Below are 8,032 nucleotides of genomic sequence, written 5' to 3'. Positions count from 1 at the left end.
CTCGTAGTATCTCGGTATTGTCGGTACTCACGCTCGGTATTCGTATAACGCCCTCGCGGAACACACGATTAGGTTAAAATGCGCCATGACATTTGTAGATATATACATACATAGATCCGAATGAATATCTCTAATCGCGTTCTACGGACAAAGTTTGTCGGTAGTTGGGCCACCCTCAAATTCGATTTATCCGTACTATTGTGAATTAACTTTAAACGTAGGAAGAATTGCAAAGTTTCTTCTGTTATCGACATATCCGAATACGAATGATCGATCGTGTCCTATTCGTCTACATGCAATAGAAAAGAAAAATATAAATGAAAAAAGAAAAAGAATGAAAATAGATATAGAATAGGATCGTGATAATTTAAGTTTTGTTGATATATTGTTTGTGAAAAAAAAAAAAAAAATCAAAACAAAACAAAATGGAAATAAAAGAAAGAAAGAAAGAAGTAAAAGGTAAATAAAAAAAAAAAAAAAAAAAAAAATTAGATGCAATATATAACTTTCAATAGCTACTATATAATAAATACAATACTCCTAATAAATACAATTAATAACGAAAGTAAATTTGATGGACGGAATAAAATTTCAATATTTTTTTCTTAAACCTCATTAATGTCACGCAATTTTAAAGTTGCTTTTATATATTTCTATATAGATTTGTACATAGATACGTATAGAGAAATAAATTGTATGAGTAAAATAAAATCTTAATTTTTTTCTCCGTTATACCTCGTTGATCTCACGTAATTTTAAGGTCACATTTATATATCTTGTGTATATATATCTTATATATATATATATATATATGTACAGATATATTTAGAAATAAATTTCATAAATAAAATAAAATCTTTTTTCTCAACCCTCAGCAACGTCATGCAACTTTAAAGTTATACTCACGCACGCACGCACACAATTTGTATTCTATTTTTTTATTTTTTTAATCTTATTTCATTTTATCTTCACAAAATTAATAGCATTCTCTAAATATAAATAATATCATAAGTTTGACGTTTTATATATACGAACAAAAAAAAAAAGAAGAAAAAAAAAAGGAGAGAGCAAAAAAAAAAAAAAAGAAAAGAAGTATTAAATTATATTAGAAAGTTAATAACGAATCCGTCGAAGCCATGGAAATGAAGAGAAAAGAGAAGAGAAGAAAAGGAGAGAAAAAAAGGAAAGAGAGAGAGAGAGATAGAGAGAGAGAGAGAGAGAGAGAGAGAGAGTGAAAATGAAAATTAAAAAAAAAAAAAAAGGAAAAAGCAATGTTCGTCCTTCGATTTTTCATTTCCCAATGAGAGGTAACGTTAGAGAACAAGCTTACCCTCTTTGGGCAGTCTTTGCGCGAGCTGACTGTTACGCGTGGATTTCATAACTTAATTGGAAAATTCTGATCCCGACTCTCGGACAATGCTGTGCTCGTGAGGACTTAACAAGCACGGATGGTTCCCACGAGATATCGTGGTAATGAAGAGCTAGAGGCCAACGTAGGTCGTGTTCGCGTGGGTGGCTAGTGACAGAGCGAAAGAGAGAAAGAGAGAGCGAAAGAGAAAGCGAAAGAGAAAGCAAAAGAAAGAGGAGAGAAAGAGAGAGAGAAAGAGAGAGAGAGAGAGAGAGAGAGAAAGAGAGAAATAGCAAGGAAGAGAAAGAGAGAAAGAAAGAGAAAGAGAGAAACGACGATAAGAAGAGTACTGTTAAAATGCGAAGAAGGATGGTGGAAGTGGGAAAAGAGAGATCCGGATTAAAGGAAGATAACTGCATCGTAATCTCCTATCTAAACTTCCCTCGGGAAATACTCTTACCATTCTCGCTTTACTCTTAGCTATGTACAATATATGTATGTATGGTCTATAATGAAAAAGAAGAAAAAAAAAAAAAGAAAGAAAAAAGAAAAAGAAAAGTAAAAAGAACTAGAGAAAGAGAGAGGGAGGATGGGGTAGGATAGAATAAGGTGGGATAGGATAGGCTGGAGAGAGTTAGAAGTAGATTCAAAAAGATTCATCTAATCTCTCTCAATCTCTCTTTTCCTCTCTCTCTCTCTCCTCTCTCTCTCTCTCTCTCTCTCTCTCTCTCTCTCTCTATTTCTTCCTCTCACTCTCTTTCTTCATTTTTCATCTTCCTTTTTTTTTCCGAAGGACAATGATCGAAGGACGTCAAAATGGTTGGGTATACCAAATTCTAGACGCCATTTTTTGTGTCGAGACAAAACGAAAAAGAGAGAAGGAAAACCATGAACTGTAAGAAATAAAAAGAGAGAGAAAGAGAGAGAGAGACTATCACGTGCAAGAGAAATAAAAGACAAAGAGAAAAATGAGAAGGGAAGAGAGAGAGAGAGAGAGAGAGAGAAAGAGAGAGAGAGAGAGAGAGAGAAGGAGGAGGAGGAGGAAGAGAAAGAGGAAGAATGAAAAAAATGAAGAAAAAAGGAACGAGAAGAGAAAAATCTCGACTAGAGCCCCCGGTCGATGTTCCTGTTCCACTTTGCGAAACCTGTAGAATAAACGGTCGCGTTACCGGAGTCGAGAGTCGCGAAATGAAAAGATTCTTGCTGGTTTCTCTCTTTCTCTCTCTCTCTCTCTTTTTCTCTCTTTTTCTCTCTCTTTTTACTCCCCTCCCCACCCCTCTGTATAACGATTTAACGCTCGATCCAATGACGCATAACGCCACTGCTGCTTCGTTTCTCCTACCATTCGCGTTCCACTTTTTCATCTATTAGTCTTTTCGAATACTATTACGCTCGATATATAACGGATTCTATGTGTACTATTTCTAGTTTCTAAGCGCATATGAATGTAACGTACGCGGATGCACATAACGTTGATACGTAGATAGGTACGCATGCATACAAATACTCACAAACATATACATACGTATGTACAATATATATATGTATATATATATATATATATATATATATATATATATATATATATGTAGATATGTACGTATTTGCGTATATACGAGACACTTTTAAAAAACACGAATTTCTCATAGAAATCAAATCAAAGTGATCTCGAGAGTTAGTTTTATGTTCGTGAAAATTTTCAACGTATATACGTACATTTTTTTATGCATTACATACATGTTGATCCGATCATTATTAACATCTTGAATAAATAAATGTTAAACTGTTAATTCATTATCATTTTAATTTTTTTCATTAATGGTCTCTATCGTTTCGATGTGATTGAGAATGCAAATAAAAATAAGAGGAAAAATAAAAATAACAATAAAGGAAGAAAAAGATAGGAGGAGATTCTTATCATTGAGCAAAGGTATTATTGGGAGAAAAAAAACAAAAAAAGAAACAAAAAAAAAGAAAAAGAAAAATAACAATGAGAAAGGAAAAAAAATTAAAAAGGAAAAAAGTATTGTTTGAATTAAAATTGTCATTGGATCAGCCGATCCGTATATCCAAATAACTTCCTTTTAATTGGATCGTATCAATTTACGTAAAGTTTATTACGCAGTAACGTTTTATGATGTTATTAATCGATTTTCATACGTTTAACCGAAGGGTACATTCGCAGAACTATATAAACACGAAAAATATTCAAGCTACCATATTCATTCTTTCGCGTTGCACATACATTTGCGACCTACATATCGTTGAAGCCTTTGTATTGTTTGTATATACCTATCTATCTATCTATCTATATATATATATACATATGTATATATATATACATACATACACACACACGCACACACACACACACACACACATATATATATACATATATATAGATGCATATGACACAACAGCGTTGTTTCGTGTTTGGTTTACAGCACGAAGTTTACCCATTTGCCTCTCACCAACCGTTTTCCACCCTCTTCTCGAACGAGACTACGTACCAGAAACAATATCGGACTACCGTCGATGATTACGCGTTAGGATAATAATAATAATAAATAATAATAATAAATAATAATAATAATAATAATAATAGTTGTAATAATGATAATAATAATAATAATAATAATAATAATAATAATAAATAACAGTAATAATAGTAATAATAATAATAATAATAATAATAATAATAATAATAATCACATCATTATCATCATCATCGAGATAATAAAGCTCGACTCAACAAATCCCCAGGAGGCCTTACTTACTTGCACTCGTTCGATTAAACCAAATAAATTGAACCCGTCGAATGATAAACGTCGACTTCGTTAAATCTTATAAGCAACGACAATGATAATGCAGACACGCAAAATGATTTTTTCTTGTTCGCAATGTACCTGTTTGAAAAGAAAAAGAAAAAGGATAACTAACTAAGTAAAAGAAATCGAATAATTTAACAATGAATTCAATCGAAATTGTGTCGGTGAAATTGAGTGAGAGAAATATAATAAAAAGGCAAACAAACAAAGGAAAAAAGAAAAAGAAATCGACCAATTACGAATGTAAACAATATACTTTTTTTTTTCTTTCATTCTCTGTTTATTCGCGTTCCGTTTTCTTTTTTTTTTTTTTTTTTTTTTTTTTTTTTTTAATTAACGGTATAAATATTTCGTAAAATAAATGATCGGTGCGATCTATCTATAAATATTTTGATCGGTATAAATAAATTAAATCGTCGGATATTTTTTTATTAATTAACATTTCGTAAACATTTCGTAAAATAAATTTGTCGGTGCATTTGATCTATATGAATGATTGAGATTCTGATTTGTGTCAATCACATTACATGTGGACATTTTTTATTATGAACATTGGCCGACAAAAAAAAAAGAGAAAAAGAAAGAAAAAATTACGTAAAAACACCATAATGTGTTAAGGATTAAAAAATACTGATCCAATAAATACCGATCGTAAAGTAAGTATTAAACGGGAAACTATCGATGTTGTTATTTTTATCGTGAGTCGTATGATAACCCAATAAAAAATCAACCGCGATGATTCTTTTCCGTAACTTCGAAAAGCATTGTAGAAATAAAATTTTAAAAATCCTGGTAACATTCGTTTTATATGGGATCAGTTTGCTTATATACGCATAGAACGTTTTATAGTGAAAAAGCTTTCGCTTGAAATATCCTAGGCCATAGTGTATATACTCAGTATTCGACGACAAACGAGATGGGAGATCGTTGAAACTGGAAGTCAAAATATTCAAGTGAACTTTCTAATCCTATTGTCGATTCGTATCCGTAACAACAACAACAACAACAACAACAACAACAACAACAACAACAACAACAACACAACAACAACAACAACAACAATAACGATAACAATGACAACGACAACGACGACAACGACGACAATGGCAACGTAGAAATATATGACATACATATAGATCAATAAAAAAAAAAAAAAAAAAAAAGAACTTATTTGTTGAAAACTAGAGAAAACTGAATTTTCCAGCATTAATCTCCGCATCAATAGAAACTTTTCGATATTGCACGTGTCGAAGAATCTTTTATACGATTCTCTCGATATCACGCTATCGTGTGTCTATCTGGAAAAAGAAAAACGAAAAGAAAATTACAACGAAGCTATCTCATAATATGATAAAAAAAAAAGAGAGAGAGAGAGAGAGAGAGAGAAAGAAAGAAAAGAAAAAAAAAAGGAATGAAAGAAGAAAACAGAAACACTATTATTAATTTAATGAGTATTTTCATTAATTGACGACACCTAATTATTTTGTAAGAAAAAAAAAGAAAAAAGAACTGATACGTGTATGTACGGACATTTTGAACAGTATTTATAATCAAATATCAATATCAGTGATATAAGTGATCGATATAAATAATTAAGTATCAGAGTTGCTTATATATTGTTTTAAGATTTATTATTAATACTGAATAAATAATATTAATAATATTGAATTAAAAATATAAAAAAAAATACTGCTTCAAAAAATAACAATCGAAGAAAAATGTTTGCTAATTTTTGACAACAATAAATTCGTAATAATAATGATCCCATCTAATCCTATAAATATTAAAATCGCTGTTGACCTGATCAATGAATAAACAAATTTCGTATTTTGGCAAACAAAACTCGTATTAAAAATACAGATATTATATTTCGTTTATCTCGTTTTATCAATCGTCGTTATATATCATTAACCTGATAAATGAATGAACAAATTGCTTCTATCATGTCATGAGTTCCTATTAAAAAGACATTACTATTATTATAAATACATATATACGATAATTCGTTTATCCCATATTATCCGATCCCATACATTTGATACTTATTTTAATTGGACAAATGTACGAACAAATTTCTTAACTCTTATTACAGAATACATTCGATATTAAACGATGAGTATTAACATTTTTATTATATATATAATTATTAATTAAAAATTCATTATATCATTCGTTTCAAACGATTTTCATTAATTCCATTTGATTTTTAATCGAAATCGATTACGCATATCATAATTAATAATTTAACGATTTATTTAATACGGATCGTTAAACAGTGAGAGAAAGAAGGAAAAAGAGAGAGAGAGAGAGAGAGAGAGACAGACGGAGAGAGAGAGAGAGAGAGAGAGAGATTGATTAAATATTCTTTTTTTTTCTTTTTTTTTTTTTTTTTTTTTTTTTTTTTAAGAAAAACATTCCGTAATTTCTAAAAATTTCTTAAAAATTCTCTCAATAAAAAATTAATTTCATTGGGTAGGATCCATTTTAAATACTGACAAGAGAATTCTCTTACTACGTAAGTCTCTGTGACATCTGTGACATCAACGACTTCGACGATGACACTCTTTCATGGAATTTACCTAGAACACGAGAGTTTATAGAGCGCGTAAATCGCCCGCGTCCCCATCGCCCTTTCCTCCATCCCCCTCTCCCTTCCGCTACCCCTATCCCATCCACTTTTACCTTCTCCCACAAGCTACCACCAAAATCGTGTCTCGTACGTCAACCTTGATAATACTACTCTGCGCTACTAAAGGACGGACCGTTTCTTCTTACGATTACTACTTAACCTCCACCCCCCACATTCCATCCTCAACCCTAAGAAAGAGGGATGGTGCAATTGAATTAACTTCGTACGATGTTACGATGCCACTTAATTAAACGTCGACGATAAAACCAAAAGTGGTATATACTTCTACAAACGATTATCTTGATGGTATAAAAAGAAAGAGAGAGAGAGAGAGAGAGAGAGAGAGAGAATTAAAAAAGAAAAAATAAAAAAATAAAAAAAATCAGAAAATTGTTACGGATTAAGAGTACGAATTTTATTAATACGCGGACGAAGTTTTGATCGTTAATAAAAATATCGAATTGAAAAAAAAAAAAAAAAAAAAAATGATAATTTGATTAATTACAAATATCGTTTGAAAAGTCTTGTAACGAATCAAGAGATACATTAATTAATAATTAAACATTAAATAATGAATATTCTTTAAAGAGATGAGATCGAAGATATCGCTTAATTGAACTTCAATTATTAATCTGAAAGTTATTATACGCGTATAAATAATTTCTTTGGCGTAATAAAGAAAATTGACAAGAAAAGAAACAAAAAAAGAAAAAGAAGAAAAGAAGAGAGAAAAAAGATTAAGAAAATTTGTAACGATTAAGTATACGTATCAAATATAAAAGGAACTATCAGTCGTGATTATTAATAAGAGTATTGAATTGAAAAAAAAAAAAAAAAAAAAGAAAAAATAAAAAAAAGAAAGAAAAAAAATGAGATGATTGCACCTGAATGATTGCAACTTTGTTTACAAGGCTTTATTGAAAATATTGATGGACACTTTAAACAATGAAAAAGTTTCAAAGAGAAACGATATTTCACGGTTCACCCTACGAGCCTACTACATTAAGCCTACCCTCCGCTTTCCACCAACGATTTCTATTAGCTAATTGAACCGGACTTAATTAATTATCCAAAGGTTGATTTAAGAAACGAAAGTAAGTATGTAGATATAACAAGAATGGTTATTACTTATAATGTTAAAAATATAATACGTAGACATTTACATTCTGAAACGTTCAAACGTTATTATCGAAAAATCCGATTGATTGAATCTCACGAAACCATTTC

This window comes from Vespa velutina, chromosome 3 (genome assembly GCF_912470025.1).
Source record: "Vespa velutina chromosome 3, iVesVel2.1, whole genome shotgun sequence".
Lineage (NCBI taxonomy): Eukaryota > Metazoa > Arthropoda > Insecta > Hymenoptera > Vespidae > Vespa > Vespa velutina.
Note: the sequence above shows the minus strand (reverse complement) of the source record.